Source organism: Psammomys obesus, unplaced genomic scaffold (assembly GCF_907164565.1).
Source record: "Psammomys obesus unplaced genomic scaffold, mPsaObe1.curated_primary_1811, whole genome shotgun sequence".
NCBI classification, from domain to species: Eukaryota; Metazoa; Chordata; class Mammalia; order Rodentia; family Muridae; genus Psammomys; species Psammomys obesus.
This window is the reverse complement of record NW_026596064.1, coordinates 19,869,277-19,886,901: the sequence shown is the minus strand read 5'-3', so window position 1 is coordinate 19,886,901 and position 17,625 is coordinate 19,869,277. Positions and strand designations below refer to the sequence as shown.

Sequence of the window (17,625 nt, the reverse complement as noted above, 5' to 3'; positions counted from 1 at the left end):
ATACATACATACATACATACATACATACATACATACATACATACATACATACATACATAAATGGGAAGTAAAAGGTAAAAAATGCTCACAGATGAGAACCAGCAGGGTATTCAGGGATGTAGAAGCTTCTCTCCCAAAGGAAACCACAAAGACTGTGTTGGGGGCATCATAACTCTCATGAGGAAATAAATGCACTGGATTTGTTGCAGTTCAAATGTAAGATAAGGAGTGTCAGAGTAGGAGCGGGTGGCTACAGAGAAGGAACCCAGAAGAGACACACTTTCTGGTATGACATTCAAAGATTCCTTTAAAGTTAAGGGGGAAAAAAGTCTTTAGGCTGATGAATGAGAAGGACTAGCTTAGGGCAGTTTGCCTAGCAGCAGTTGGGGGTGAATTCAACAGCCATATTATGATAGCCATAGCAACTACCAAAAACCTAAATTAAGGTGATTGGTTAATGTGTCCTCCATGGATACACATGTGATATTTGGTTGGGATGCTTAGCAATGTACAGAAGGATGACTTACCAATTATTCTTCTTGATTGTGACAAAACACTTGAAAGGTACCATGTAAACAAGGGTTAGTTTGATGTAGGGTCTGAGGAGGTACATGGGGGAGAGGGTATGGTAGGTGTGTGCTTTGAGGGTGTGGTAGCAGGAACAGCTCATATCTGGGAGTGCCATGATGCAGAAGATGAGTAGGGCCAAAAGTGAAAGAGAAATGGAATGCTTCTCTCTATCTATTCTCTCATTTTGACCCATGTATTGGGTAATATGTTGGTGCTGAAATGAAATCTTTCTAAACTTTCAATAAATGCGCTATAAATTGGAAATGTTAAGAAAACTCTCTAATGCAACAGCCTTGGGGAGAGAGTAAGAAACCCACCATACACTTTCTGTGGATTTAAAACCTTGGACTATAACCTTGTGTGTTTTTCTTATCCCATTTCATTTAATCTGAAATAAAACATTCCTGCAAGCCCTTAATGTGAGACATTGTACCTGGAGTCAGAAAAGAATCTGATGAAAACACAAATGTCTCATTTTTTTGTATTTCTTTTGTACTAGTTTGTCTCCTTCAGGTTAAGCTAAGTGATTGTCTGTATTGCTAAAACATGATGAATATGAAAGGAAAAAGAGTGAGGGAGGCAGAGAGAGAGGGGAAAGAGCACATATTGTCATGAAATACAAATACTAAAAAAACAATAGAACTAATACTTCATAATTTTGCAAAAATATATTATTTGTTCATCACAATTTTGTGAGTATTTTCAAAATATCTTAATGAAACCTTTTCTAAAATGTATATTGAAGATTAATTTATTCAACCTAGTAACAATAACAAAAGGAAACTAAAGTTAGTTTGAAATGTGAAGTACATACAAAACCCATCCTAACATGACAAAAATCTTTTAAGTTTTTCTGAACAATATTTTATACCTCTCTCACACACTCAATTTACTTCTTTAGAGCTTAATAATGACATATTTACTTTTCCTTCAGTTTTCCTTCTGCATGCCATATTCTTAAGCGTCCATTTCAGACTATCATCTCTTTTAGAATAAAGTCTCTTACTTTATTTATTCAAGAGCCAAGTATGTAGAAAATTATAATTGTTAGATTCTTAACTGGACCTGGAGGAAATGTTGACATGTGAAAGCAGGGACACCTCTTGTCATCTAAAGTATTTTAATGATGGGCCAGCTGGATGGCTCAGTGGTTAAAGCACCTTCATGTAAGACCGGAGACTCTAGTTCCATTACTGGGACCCATATGAAGGTGAAAGAAAAGGACTAACCCTACAAAGCTGTTCTCAAACCTTTTCACATTTTCTTGACATACATGCACATTTCAAACATGCACATGCCTATGCAATAACAACAGTCACACAACAACAACACACACTATTTTAAAGGATTTTATTTTGAAATGGGAGGGTTCAGTGCTCCTCCTCATCCACTCCATCAGGTGGTAGTTGATGAGTGATGAGTCAAAATGATGTCAGATTAAGACATTTGGAAATCAAGGAGTAGAGACTGTCTTGTTTACAATGCTGGGGACCATTGTTAATTGAGCTGTTTAGGGAGTGTGAGGTAAGGTGGGCCTTGTGTGGATACATGTAAGCGAAATTCTGAAAATATACCCAGTGCTTCTAAAATTGTGACTAAACAGAAGATGTTTAGTGGGAATACAGATGGGAGGGACTGAATGAAGAATTCTCTGCACTGGGACTTGGGGAGTCTGGTGCCTATGATGGTGAATGAGAGCTCCCCAAGTTAGGTCTGTCATCTTAGAGCCAGGCCAAGTTTAGAGGAAGAAGTATGCAGACAATTGTGCTGCCTAGATTCCATAGCTGTAAGGAAAGGAGATGAGCTGAAAAGAGAATTGTAAAACAGAAGTTCTAATATACAATAATAAGATCACCTCTTTCTGCCTGCCTCTTATCCTATTTTCTGAAAGCAGGCACATTTTGAGTGAAAACAGGTTTTATGTCCTGGCAATAAAGGGGTATAACTATAAAAATATATGTCATATCAGCAAGCATGTCTCTAAATAGAATGTTTTACCAAGTCTCCCAAGAGGCATCCCCGGCCCTTTAAATTACAGGGTATATGAGCTTCCCTGCAGGGCAGCTTGAACTGCAACTCCTCCTCAATCCAAAGTGGGAGTGGGAAGTGAGCCTTTCAAAAATGAAGGGTGTGCATTCTTTGCTCTCAGCATTTCTAGGATTTTCCTTTAAAGTAGATATCAAACCCCAAGCACAGACAGAGATGGACAATTGGTACAGGTCAGTTGGTCAACTTTTAATTGTATTTATTTAAGGAGGAAATTTCTTTTTTCATATTTTAGCCTAAACCTTTCTATTTATTTCTTCCAAGTATGAGTTACAACAAAACAATTAAAAGAAAAAAACTGGTGGGATTTTTTTTAAATGAGCAAAACAACGCATATTGTTTCAGATGGGCAGATAATCCAAAGATTTTTTTTTTCAGTTTTGACTTGTAATAACATTTTCAGCTGATTTACTATCCAAATTAGACTATTCTTAGGTCAATATTACAACCAAATTGCAATCCTTCAGAATATATTACCTAGAAGCATAAAACTACCCAGGTCCCTTTGGAATGAACAAGCTTGGGTAGCTCAATATGTGAGTAATTCCCAGAGTGATCAATCTAAAATAGAATGCAGTTAGTAAGTTAGTATGTGTTCCTGCCTACAATGGCTGCTGACAGCAATAGGGAAGTCTTGGGAAATTTCCCTCTTGGGCTTGTGAAGAAAATCCTGACCCACCAAAATAGTCACTGTTAATCAAAAAGGTAGAAAGAAATAAAAAAGAAAGAAAGAAAGAGAAAAAAGAAAATACAGCTACAATATCCAGCCATAAAGGCTAAACACATTATTAATACATCAATAAAAAATGTGTTCTTGTACTATAAAAACAACGTTTATGAAGAATTTTTAATGAGTTAAGAAACAGCTTTCAAAGCAGATGCTGAGACTCATAACCAAACTTTGGGCAGAATGCAGGGAATATTAGGAAAGAAGGGGGAGATAGTAAGATTGGGAGAGGACAGGAGCTTCACAAAGAGAGCAACAGAACCAAAAATATCTGGGCACAGGGATCTTTTATGAGACTGATACTCCAACCAAGGACCATTCACGGATATAATTAGAACCCCTGCAGGAATGTAGCCCATGACATCTCAGTCTCCAGTGGTTACCCTAGTAAGGGGGAACAGGGACTGTCTCAGACGTGAACTCAGTGGCCTGCTCTTTGACAGCCTGCCTTTGAGGAGGGATTAGCCTTGCCAGGCCACAGAGGAGGACAATGCAGCCAGTTCTGATGAGACCTGATAAGCTAGAGTCAGATGGAAGGGGAGGAGGACTTCCCCTATCAGTGGACTTGGAGAGGGGCATGGGAGAAGATGAGGAAGGCAGGGTGGGATTGGGAGGGATTTAGGGAGGAGGCTACAGCTGGGATACAAAGTTAATAAACTGTAATTAATATAAAAATGAAAATTTAATGAAAAAAAAGAAACAGCTTATGATATACCACACACAAAAAAGTCACATTTTAAAGTTGACTCCATAACATTACCACTATATTCTTAAGAGTACAGTTGTCAGCATCTGGCTCTGGATATTTAAATAGTGACTATGTCAATTATTAGATATTTGATTGAGAGAAAATGACTTCCCAGTTCAGAGCCTTCCCTTTTTGTGAGGCATATATTATGACATGTCAAATACTGTTATCATAAGGAAGTATACTATATTATTAAATGCCTGAGACACAGTAAATACAGTAATAATATCATTTTTGTTTGTCCTAAATAATATAAATCTGTTCACCCTGTTCCCTAAAAATCCTTCTCTCTTTAGAATTCAACTATGAGCTCCAAGGGTTCCTCTAAGAGTCACATGACACCTATGTAGGGTATGAAACATACCATTAGACAAATATAATCATCCCTTTTTTTGCTAATGTTAATATGCTTCATAATCATCCTATGCTATGAGATGATAAGCAGTGTCCATCCCCTCCTCCCCATAAGAACATGCATCACATCTCCAACTGATAACCACTTATAAATGAAAATTTAGTTTCATCCAAGGGGGTCTCACTGGGGAAACAAACCACTCTTAAGGGCAGGCCACATATCCAGAACTGGATGGCCAATAAAAAGTAAACTCACAGGCGTCTTGGGAGATGTCATAATGTGTCATGTGTCATAATGTCGTCAGGCTCTTCCTTTTTTAAAATTGTATCTTATTTTTATTTTATTAATATATTGTTTTATTTTCTCCTTTCATTACACAAAACCTTTGTGTATATATTGTGGCTTCCAGCTTAGAATTTTTTATGGGATTCCTGAATGTGTGAACCAGCGTGTGACTTCTGTTAGGCTCTTTTCCTTCTGTTTGTTTTGTCCAATTCTGATCTGTTAGTTTTTGTTTTATCTTATTATAGTATATTTTATTTTATGATTTTCTTATAGAAGCCAGTTTGTTTTCTAAGGAGAGAGAGAAAAGACATAGATCTGGATGGGATGAACATAGGGAGGGACTGGGGGAAGTAGGGCAGAAACCGTAATCAGCATATATTATGTGAGACTAAAAAATATTTTCAATAAAAGGAAAAAAAAAGAGTGTATTGCTATAAAACAGAGGCGGTACCTTGTTCCTCTAGAGCCATCACAGCCTAGCATGTAGAGTATCCATGTGATATTAGTGAGTGAATAAATGAATGAAAGGATGGATGAGGGAGAAAATGCAAGCCGTGCTCCTTGACTGTAACAGGTAAGCAGAAATGATACAGCAAAGGCTTCTTTTCCCAGGAATTTCCACTGTTGTGGTCCAGTTCCTTGGCATACAGGAAGAGTATTTTCAGCCTATATTTCATGACTTTAAATTCTTCAGATTCCTATTTTCTTTGTGTGGTTGTCTTTCTAAAAATGCAGTTCATGTCCTTACAGCTGCCACTCCGAAGCTTGAGTTTCTGTTGCTGACTCTATCCATCTGACCTCAACAGTGACTTCCTCGCCTCTTGGAACAAGTAATGCAGGGCTAACAATACACATTCCATCTCCCTCTGCCTCACAAGATTATTTTAGGCATCGAATTAGAGGATGTATGTGGGATATTTTTAAAAGGCAGCGTACAAATGCGAGATAGAATCATTCATTCTGCTTGTGAAGCTTTATTCACTCTGAAGTTTAGTAACAGACTCTTCAAATTTACAGTTGCCTATAATTCTTTGTCAAAATTCAGGGCATCCCTTCCACTGTTCCCTTCTCCTTGTCAGGCAGAAGATCTGTTGGAAAGATGGATATGTTTGAGATCGTTAGAGTTTCTCTGAGACACCCCAGAAAATGAGAGTGTGGTTCACATTAATATTTAAACATAAAAACACTTTTCTTTGTTCTATTTATAAAACATCAATTAGCAATTACATTAAGATGCCCATACAATTCCAGTTTTCTTGACAGAAACTTTATCCAGTCTTATAGACATACTGAGCCACAGCTAGGTCTAAGCTGCTTCAGATTACTAAGAAATATTTAGTAAAGATATCAAAACTACTTTCTATCTCAGAACTTTCTGATATAATACAAATCTCCAGTAACCTACATGGTTCAGTATAACCTACATTGTTCAGTATAGAATCCACTTGCCATGTGTGGCTTTTTGGCATTTGAAATTTTAAAGTTTAATGTAATGTAGCCTACTTTAAACACATTTAAACAGCTACATTTGTAACCACTCACTGTATTTAACATGAGAATTTCCTTCCACATACAATCTAAACATACACTGTATTTGTCTCCTTAGCCAAATTAACACTCGGGAAAGAATGCTACCTTCTCATTTCATAATGTGAAAAACAAAACAAAACAAAACAAAACAAAAAACAAAACTACAGCAACTGTGTCTACCATGCCCAGTGTCTTTTTGCTATGTGAATAATACTGTGATCAAAGACAATTAAGTTTATAGGGCACAACATTAGATGGTGACTGAGTAATTCAAACATTTAATAGCATCTAGCTGCAACAACCTGGCCAAAAGCATGTCCTGGTACTGCTAAACATTTTCCTAGGATATTGCTTTGGCAGGCATTGCTGTCTTTGCACTGGTGACCTTCTTTTTGGGGCCAAAACCATTCTAATTGTAACATCCTTACTTCTTTTGGCCCCCAAACTCATATGTGGTGTGTATTGGCAAAGAGAATACTTAAATTCATCTCTTGGACTCTGCTCCTCCATAACCCTCAGTCTCAATACAGTTACCTTATATCAGCCAGAGAAATGATAAGAAGCTAAAGAATATTTATTTTAACAATTCTGATAAGGAATGATCTCAACCTGTCTGAAAGCAGCCATTTCTTCTTGCTCTCCAGACAATCCCTCAAGAGCATCTTAAGGTCAGACTGTAAATCATGTAAAATATCTTTATCTTTTCAGGGCAGTTTTTTTTTAAAAAAAAAAAAAAACCTATACTATAATCAAGGACAAGAGAAGTCACAGTCTTTGCAATAGCAATACAAGTCTTTGGAAAAGCAAAGAGGAGTAAAGCTTTTAGCTACTAAAACTAATGATACCACTTTCAAAAACCCACAGCTCATTGGAGGGTCTCAGCCTCAGTCAAGATGAGTTTCTCTGTGTGCCAGTTTGGTACATGGATGATGTTGATATTCATAAAAATGGCAAGCTGACAGTGAGGCATGGACAACCTTTACCCACTCATCAGCTGTCCAGTTCTGAAATGCTCTGAGCTATTTTGATGCTTTAGGTTGTCTGTATATAGAACTTTTCAGATGCAAGCCTTAAAGCTGTCCTACAAGATTACAGTCTTTCTAAAACTGGACTTTTATGTAATGATTCTGTATTTACTGAATTATGAAGTTTCTCAATTAAACAAAAATGCCTCCAGACAATTGGGTAGCTAATGAATAGTGCCGAAAGACCTGAAATTCGATGTTTTCACAATGTTGGGGTCAATTGGTCTAACTTTGTTACTACTTACATGGATTTGGGTCCAGACAAATAAAATGAGTTTTGCTTAGACACTGTACAAATAGCTTCTAAGCAAAAAAGTGATGATTAGAGTAGTTAAATTGTTTACAATAAACTGTTTTTCTTTTCCTGGGTAATCTAGATAATTACTATATCTAGTTATCTATATACTAGGTAGATTATCTAGATACTAGGCAGCTAGATTATCAGAATGAAGTACCTGGAAGGTTAGGAGATCAACTAATGTTATCAACTCACATATACATTAAAGCCTGAGATCCATTCTGACTAACTAGTTTTTAAGAACATTGTTTACAGAATTAATAAACGTCATTCTAAAAGAACTGATATTTATTTTTAAATATGTAATTTCTAAAAGCAGTTTAACTTGGAAGTCATCTAGATAATTTCAAAAAGCGCTCCTCAGCCCTTTCCTTCTCTGGTTGAAACCATTTAAGCCTTTACTATTTTTCTGTGCTCTGTAGAATTAACATCAGTTCTTGAAGTTGGCTGAACTTCGAAATCAATGGAGAATTACAATTTTCTTAAAACTATAGATTCCTTGGTTCCATTCCAGGGTTTCTTCTTACAGCCAGGGACTCTGTGGATTCCACGAACTCTCCCGAGTGTTTCTGATACAACATTCGAAAATCAATGTTCACAATACTCAATACCAATTCGCAAAATTAAGTAAGCTTTTTATACATTTAACTCCCTCCCCACTAAAACTCAAGGGAGGAAAGATATTTAATTTTATACATTGTTTTCACTGTTCAGGCTTCATCTCTGTTTCTTGAACAATGATCTGCATGGAGCTTTAGAAGCAGATGATCAGACACATCTCAGTTTGAAATCTAGCCTTGCCACTACAAGCTACATGACCTGGAGGAGATTCTAAAACTTGTGGAAGCCGGGTGCACATATAATAGTGTAGCCTTCAAAGGTTTTTTATAAAATATAAATAAGTTGATGCACCAAGCAGACAGCCCAAAATACTGTGAGTTTTTGGCAAATCTTAACTAGTGTTTGCATTAGAGGAGACAGTAGTGTTGACAGTAAAGGCATCAGCGTTGTTAGCTGTAGCCATCCCATGAATACTCTTTTCTTCTTACTAAGGCAGACTTAAAACCATCAGTGCAACAACCTTTTTCAATAGTGCAGGAAAAAATAAGGACATGAAAAATAATGAATGCCTGCATGAGGAAAAATTTCATTTGATTTCCATCCCAGAGTAGCAACCTATTTCTAAATAGCAGAAAGCAACCGCTGCCATATATTAATCAATAATACTCTTTTTAGATCCATTTGTAATTCATATCAATAAGCCTAAAAAAGTAACAGAGACCTATAGAGTTAAACTCTAGTGTGTCATCTCTAAGCTCCCCCCTCTCTCTTTCAATGTATGTGTGTGTGTGCCTCTTTTAAACCCCTTTAAAAACAAAAACATTAAAATTCAGAATAAACACAGGCTGAGAATAGATAAGAGGTAAGAAAACAAGTCAGACTTTAACATGCTGTTTTAAAACGGTGGTTTGGGAATGCAAGTGTCTCTAGGGGCTTCTTGGATCTATGTAGAAATTGTGACATAAAATCTGACCACCTGTACAGTCTAAAATCCAGTCTGAAAACCCCGAGTCAGCCACTATGCAGTGCTTATGATGTCTGTGGGTAGGAAGCTGTTCTCCCCTTGATATCCTGTGCTATTTACTATTTCCCTTTTTGTATTTTTGGGTATCTATTTAAACTTGTCTTTTATGATTTTCTTTTTCAATTTTCAATAATTTTAACCTACTCCAAATTCTCACAAACATTTCCCACTTAATACCCTCCCAAAATAGTGGTATGACTAGCTGGCCCACCGAAACCTCTCTGAAAACCAACATTTATTGTAGGCAAACCATGGGGTGGGTTGCTGAATTCCTTCAAATATCTGTATGGGAAGAACTGATTTCCAGGGTGATAATATTGGAAAGTGGTGTAACCTCAGCCAAGTGAACTCAGCTGGGAAGTCTTTAGGTCATGGGTCAAGTCTTTGAAAGGAAATTGGAATTCTACATTTTCTCTCTCTCTCTCTCTCTCTCTCTCTCTCTCTCTCTCTCTCTCTCTGTTGGCTTCAAATATGAACACTTGCCTAACATGAGCTCTAGCTATAACACGCTATGGTTCATCACCATAGAACTGAATTACATGCCTGTGAATTACATTTGAGTTGCCGCAGGGGCTCTGGAGAAACGACTCTGGTAAAGAGGATTAATGATCTTTCAGAGCACCTGAGCTTTATTCCCAGTGCACACATGACTGCTCACAACAGTTTACAACTCTAGTTCCAGAGGATCTCATGCCCTCTTCTGGCCTCTATGAGCACCAGACAGGCAGGCTGCACACATCTGTGCCCACAGATCAACACACACACAGCATTCCACATACACACACACACACACACACACACACACACACACACACACACACTGGGTAAAACACTTGATTAAATGAATGTTAAAAATTATTTCAGATGTTTCATTGTAACAGGAAGCTGACCACATGGGAAGGAATCCACAACATTCCAACAATAAAATATTGCTAATGTTTATATTAAAATATTGTCTAAAAACATATATAATGTATCGTTAGAAATAGGTCTTCTTTTATGTGTATATTGATTTGTGGACGCACATCTCATTACAGGAAGAATATACTCCAATCATGGCATTAGTCCCAACAAACTTTACATTTAAAATATTATCTCCGATCTTATTTAGCAGCTATGGTCTTAGTCAAGGCTCACAGCTCAGTACAAGAAACAGGCCTGCTGGCCTTCAGCTCTTTTGAAGAAAGGCTAATGGTGAGGATCCCATAGCTACCAATACCTTTGTGTTTGTTTGGGGTTGCTTTTGTCTTGTGTTTGTTGCTTTGTTTGTTCCTGGTCATATCACACGACTGCCTATCTCCACCTTCACCTATGGTGGCCTGGTAAGTGGGGAACAGTGTATTTCCGTGACATTGTCACTCGTCCTTTAGTTAATCACCATCACTCTATAACACTCAGCAGTGCTGTGCCGGAGTCACATGAAACAAAGCGCTCCCTTCTGCTGATGAAACTTTGCTGTCTGTGGAGATATTTCAACCTGCTGCCTGGGTAATTACACGTGTAACTCACATTAGCAATACAGAGAAAGAGCTTGAGGTGGTGCACCCTGCTTGGCCACTGGGAGCCCTGCACTGATGTGATGGCCCCTTGAGACCGTGGGTCACTGAAGTGGCAGCTACAATAACCCTGTCCCATTCTGTCCTCTCAGTAATCATCTGGTGCTGCCCATGTGTTCCCTCCTTAAAGTGAGGGCAAGCACCTTCTGGCCCATGGGGCCCAGGCACAGATTGAGCAGGATGTCACACAGCTTGCAAAAGTCAAGGTCGATTCACAGAACTCCTAAGACAAAGCACCGTCAGAAAGGGAGGAAAAACAAACATTTCCTAAAAGCTTAGCCCGTACCAAGTCCTCTGTAAGTGAGATGCACATACCGTAAAACTCAGTTCACACAATGAAGAGGTTGTTATTTTACATGTAAAGAAAAAAAAAAAGTGCTGCCTGCTTGATTGTAATTGGTTACTAGTGTGTAGCTCACCTGGAATTAGAGATGGCATTTCCTCTTTTCTGATCTAATATTTTTGAGAACTCAGGCTCTGGCTTCCACTACAATTACCAAATGTGGATAATTAATTATATTATTATCCTGTGAGATCCCACTTTATAAAGTAGTTGTGCCAACATCACGGAATTATTAGGAGAGTGAATGAATTATCAATGTTCAAACTTTTAGTACAAGGTCAGAAACGTGGTGAGAAGTTTACGGGAAGCTCCCAGTAGAGTTCATTGGCTAGAGGGAAATGTAGGTCCCAAACGACCTAAATCATAACGTAGAATGTTAAATATTAAAACATGATTACAAGGAAGATGGGATGGGAGCTCAGAGAAAGATAATGCCTAGTGCCCATTCTCCTGTAAAACAGGATATAAGTCTTCCTAAAAAAAAAGAAAAGTAAAATGTAAGAAAGTGTCTATGGAAACTGGCTGTAGCAGAATATAGTTGTGGAAAAGACGCACCAGGTAGTTTAAGGAGCCATTTTCCACTCTAAGCGCCCCTGTTTGTTTCTGGAAGCCCTCTGGGGCTGCTGAACTGAGTGTTAAGCTTGACCATTAGTCCTGCTGTTTTTAGAACTGTCAGCATTTATATAAAGCTGAACTCATCTAAAAATACCATGTATACCATCCATGAATAAATCATCTTTTTTTCAAGAAAAAGGAAAGATGACCCTTGCAATTCTCAGAAATAAGGGTGAATTTTTGTTGTTATTTAACAAACAATGATGCCATTAAAGTAATACAACTGGATAAAAATATAAGTGATCCTTGAAGAAAATGACCCTTAGTTTCAAACTAGAATGCCCCTTGAGTCCATGGCCCTAATTTTCTAGGGTTCTCTCTAATGTTGTGCTATAGGGATCATTACCTATCTGCTAAACTGAATGACTTTCAATCTCCTTAAATAGACTTTTAGACATCTAGCTTCCAGAATTTTGTTCAATGTACCTTTCCGTCTATATTGCTCATATTCATACCTCAATCTTTCTCTCCAAGATTCTCCCCACTAGGCCTCCAGTATGCCAGAAACCACCTATCCCTTCCTGAAGTCTCTTTAAGGAATGAAAGATTTCCTCAAATGGCCCAGTTTTCATTCATACTCTCTTTTCCCAAAGCCCATTATTTCTATACTAATTATATTTTCTTAATTTATAGGGTGTATAAATTAAGTGCAACAACTTCTTTAAGTAGATGAAGCAAATTGGCATATCAGTGTTGAGAAGTGGGGGTGGAGTCCTATGGAAGGGAAAGAGTGGCTAAGCACATCACTCTGTCAGTTTCGAATCTTGTTTGTGACAAGCATTATAGTTCTCCATTGGCAACAGAATGAAACATAGCCTGGCTTTTAAAGATTCTGTGCTTCAAGCAATGATGCACACATACAGAGAACAACTTATAAATGTAAATCTGACGTAATAATATTTTGTGACATTTGCTGAATATTTGGTGTTCTAAGTACTATTTTAAGAGAGATCATCATCTATCATCTATTTATCTAGCCACTCATTGTTTTTCTCTCAATTATATCACCGTGTGGATTCTGCTGTTTTCTTCATTTAACAAGAAGAAGACAGAAACATGGACCCATTGCTTCACTGGAAATTGATGAACACTAACTTCAAAATTGAGTTGCCAAATACAGTGTCTTTAGTGCATGATAGATAAGTGAGGTTTGAAATTTCAACTGCAGCTTCAGAAATTGATCTCATTCACAGTGAAAGAAATGAGTTAGCTCAGATGAGAAGCCAAGTGCTCAGAGCAGAGAATATCTGACAGCTTGGACATTTGTGGTTGGTCAAGGGAGATCCTGGTGATAGAGGATATGATTTCAACAAAGCCAGTGTTAAGGGAAAAAAAAATGACCATTTGTATGGAAGACCTAATAAAAAATCACTAGCAAGGAAACAAATCAACAAACAGACAAACAAACAAAAGACAAGAACATCTGATGCAGAGCCTTGAATTTGCATTGAAGAGTTGAGTTGTAAAATCTCAAATATTCAGAATCTATCATAGATCCTGCTGATGCAAAACGACTTAGCATCTATGATTACTAAAGGTTAGGATTTCAGATGGTATCACATAACCGTGTATTCTTCGCACAGTTCTCATCTTGGCATGCTTTTTAGGCTGTTTTGGGAGTCATTTATTATTCATGAAGATTCCCTACATGCTTTACAAAGTACCTGGTAAAGAGTATGTGATAATAGATGGATGCTGAATGAATGTATATCTACAAAGAAAGTTGAGATAAAAATAAGATGGGGTGGTGTTTAAAAAGGAAAAGAAAATAATTGCTCTCATAAAATGTGGTGGCAAGTGTAGGACCTCATGCCACAAGTGAAAGAAAGGACAATGGAAACTGAGAGAAGGTCAGTCACGTTGGCCACTGGATGTTTGGGTCAAATTTAAGAGCACAACTGTTTTAAGTAACGGCCTATTGCATCTTGTACGATGCTAAGGTGACAAAAGACGGTGGTATGCACAGACTGTGCATTCTAATCTTAATCAGAAGCAGGAAAAGGGGTTCCCACGTAGGCAACTGGATGGAGAATCCATTCCTCCTAAGAGTTCAGTGGCCTCTGCATTTAATCTGTCAATAGATGTCTTCTGTAAAGTCAGAAATAAAACATTTGCTCTTATCTCTGATAGAGATGAAGGATGCCAAGTCCTGTGAGCCCTTTGGATAGCATCTACCACACTAATGGAAAATCAGGATTTCAGTAGCAAATGTTATGGATCAGGCATGTAGAGATTAAATTATTCACCTGAAGATTCCATAGCAAGTCACAGATGCAGGCGCTTATGCTCTGTTGAGTCTCCACACCAGAAGAAAGCAGTCAGATGGTCTCTGAAGTTCTTCCAGCTGACCTTCTCTGAGTCCAAACAGTCTGTTCCCCCATTGCCATTCCTTACCCAAGAAGCATTGTGCTTCTCCCAGGCCAACTGTCAGCCTGGCCTTTACTGACTACCCTTAGTTCTTAATTGCCTCCCAGAATGGCTTCTACTCAAATTTATAAGAAAAGTTAAACAGCAAAAAGTAATTAAACATAATGCAGTTAGTATTTAATGTATACATCTAATTAATACCAATACCCACATGAAGGCAAAATTCGTGAAAACAGAACTCTGTGAAACATGTTATATTCTGATAGTCTTGTGGGCTTCTTTAAATGCTGTCTCTGAAGGCATAGTATTTAGATGATAAGGATAATTAAATATTGTAAGAGTAGTGATCCATTTGACAAAGGGAATTAAAATTATGAATGATTTCAAATAGAAGCATGGACTCTAAACTTTAATCCTCTCTGCCTGACACTGTCCATAAGAACTAGGATCAAAGAATGGGAAAAGAAAAAGAGAAGAATTTCAGAGAAATCCTTTTGCTGAGGCAAGGTGTTCTTGCACAGAATATGTTAGGGAGGCAATTAATGCAAATAGTAATTAGCCAGCAGAATTTAAGGGTCACAGACCACCTTTATTGAAATCAAAGCATTTGGTTTATATCACAGGAACACTGTCAGTTTACAGGAAATTCATATGCAAATTAAGCTATAGTTACTGTGTTTCCCTATCTCTCTATATATAAAAAGGAAAACAGATTATAGCCTGATAATTTTCTGTAAGGTGATCACTTTCACTAGCATCATCTCTGATTGCCCAGTCAGTAGAACCTGATGTAAAGCTGATTGTGTGATGCCATTTCCAATTCTACATGTAAAGTCACAGCCATTACAATTGATAGTCAGTATGACACTCAAACGTTCAAGCTTGCATACCACGTAGAGGGTCTTATAGTGAGCTAGTCAGAGTGATCAAAAAGAAAAAAAAAAAAGAAAAAGCTTTACAAAAATCAAATCATTTTCCATTTAAATAAATATATTTAAAATAATACTGGCTGGAGAGTGTGTACATAAGAAATAAAAGGGATGTGTGTTCAATTCCTCATCTCCCTCTGGATTGGCACCCCTCTAAAGGTCAGCTCAGTAGCCTCGGGTTTAATTCCTTTCTTGCTGCTACTGTTCAGAGGTAAATGCTCGCTTTTTATTAAAAATCAAAAGCATGGGCTCTTGTAATCCTCTAGACTCAAAGTTGAGATTTTTTTTTAATAAGAATGGAAAGTTTAGCTCAAAGCAATAGCAGCTAAAATTAGAGGGACATCAGCAGCTGCTCCTAGGGAAGATGGAAAACCAAACAATAGTTTGTTTTCTTTTACTTTTTTCCCTTGCACTACAGTTTATGCAGTACTATTTTCTGCTTTAAATGTAAAGACTTTCCAAACATTTGCATGTGTCGACAAAACAATATGTGTGCAGAGCTTCACCCTATCCCCCAAAATGATGTTAGACATCAGTCTCCTAGGTAAATGTACAAGAGCACTGTTACTGCATTTCTGGTCTTCTAGCTTTCTGGGAAATAATGGCAGTAATTAGCAGCGTCCTTGAGGCAATAATCTGGAACATGAGTTAAAGTTACCAGTGTTTCTTCTCTTCCTATACTCTTTGTTTACAACTTGCAAAGACCAGAAGCATTGCCTTGCCTAGCTAGTTCTGTTGCTCAGAAATAGTGATCAGAAAGATGGGGAGCCACACTTTGCTAGGCCTGTGTCACTTTTCTCACTTTGACTTGCTTCTCTGCAATCTGTTGCTGCCTCATTCGTTAGCTGTCCTCTTGAGATCGTTAAGTGTCATCCACTTCTTACACCCAGAGTCCTCCTGTCCACACAGTAGACGTGCTAACAAAGTCTCCAGCACAGCTTAAGTTGTTAATGAACTGAACACCTGGCCTAAGTCATATCACTCTCAACCTCATTCCTTTCTTGTCTGGCCTCAGTTCCTCTTCAGCGCTATAGCCTCATTGGTGAGCATGTGGGGTATACATTGTCCTGCTAGCCTCCTTTGGAGCAAAAGCTTTCCTGCACCAGACATCTTACCCATTTTCATTATCTTCTTTGTGGAGATGTCTAGGTAAAGGAGATAGGTTAAGACAGAAATCCTTCAAAGAGAAGGGTCTTTTACTTCAAGACCTAAAGAATAATCATGATTGTTTGGAAGGAAATCAACCGTAGTAGTGCTTTCTGTACACTATTGTTACCTTTCAGCTTTTAGGCTCTTTCTCACTTAATGTTCTCAACATCTAGGATAAAAGACCTATTAATGTTTTATTATTGGCAAAATATTTGAGAATGATTACTCAGCCAAGATGAAACCACAATTACCAGAAAGGCCAAAGTTAAACCCTTTGTGTTTCAGTGTTGCCTTTTTGAGTCAGTGCTTCAGGCTGAGCTCCTCTCTTTTCTCTCTGTCTCTGTCTCTTCGTCTTTCTGTCTCTATCTCTATTTCTCTCTCTCTCTCTCTCTCTCACACACACACACACACACATATGCTCACAAAATTTGTTCACTCTTTCTTTGGACCAAGAAACAAAATACATGGGTAGAGTCTGGGCTGGTGGTGAGATAAGATCTGGGATTTTGAGATTATTTTCAGTGTATTATTTCTGCACTAAGGTATGTTCTTCATAATTCATGTTTTTATGTACTATTTAATAATGTGCAATTGATACATGAAATATTGTAGTGACACTAGAAAATTATTTCAGTAGGATACATTGTGAACGCAGTATTACTTTAACGGAAGGCATGATATTTACAGAATAATAAAAGAGATCTGTAGTTATATTATCCACTGGAGCAAAGCTGTGTTTCAATGGTCTCAACCCATTCCGTTTATGACATAAGCTAATCAACAGAAAGGGTCATGAGAATATTTTCCTTGGGCATACAAGTTGGGATAATTAGATACATTCAAGAGGTTTTACGCCTTTCTTAGTAACGCTGTATAGTACCCATTCAGAACAGAATAAACTGTTGGTGACGTCTGGCATTGTGATTTTATGACCCAATATAAAAATACATCTTATTATATTATATCATTGAAATGGATATAAACTACCCCAGTGAGTCGTTATGTTTGAATAAGCCTTCCTCTTTTACATGAATTCACCCAGGAACATGAAAACATTTTTCCTTGATGCAATTTGGGCACTATAGGCAAGTTATATGCATTCTGTTATTTAAAAAGAAAGTATCAGTGGGAGATGAATTCTAGTTGACATGAATAGACATCACATGCAAACATCATCCCTTTCTTATCACTATTCAAATATATTTGTTGTATGTTACATTTGGAGACAGGCTGGTTACCCAGGAAATGTATGCCTTATATTTACACATGAAAATTCTTTAAATTTTACCAACAGTGTTTCATTTAATTTTTTTTTAAGTTTTATAAGAGAAAACTTGTACTCTAAGATTAGAGTAGTTTTTTAGCTACTATTAGGTCATATGTTTATTATCCAAATACTTCAGTATTTTACTGTTCTTTTATCCTTCCATTCCTTTCTCATTTCTTTGCTAATTATATATATATATATATATATATATATATATATATATATATATA

General features: G+C 37.3%; 1 protein-coding gene across 2 annotated transcripts in view; it reads right to left on the bottom strand.

Moving 5' to 3' along the window:
- Positions 1–17,625, bottom strand: part of Lsamp (limbic system associated membrane protein) — a 666,829-nt gene that overhangs the window by 539,665 nt on the left and 109,539 nt on the right. The gene's annotated exons all lie outside the window — the stretch shown is intronic.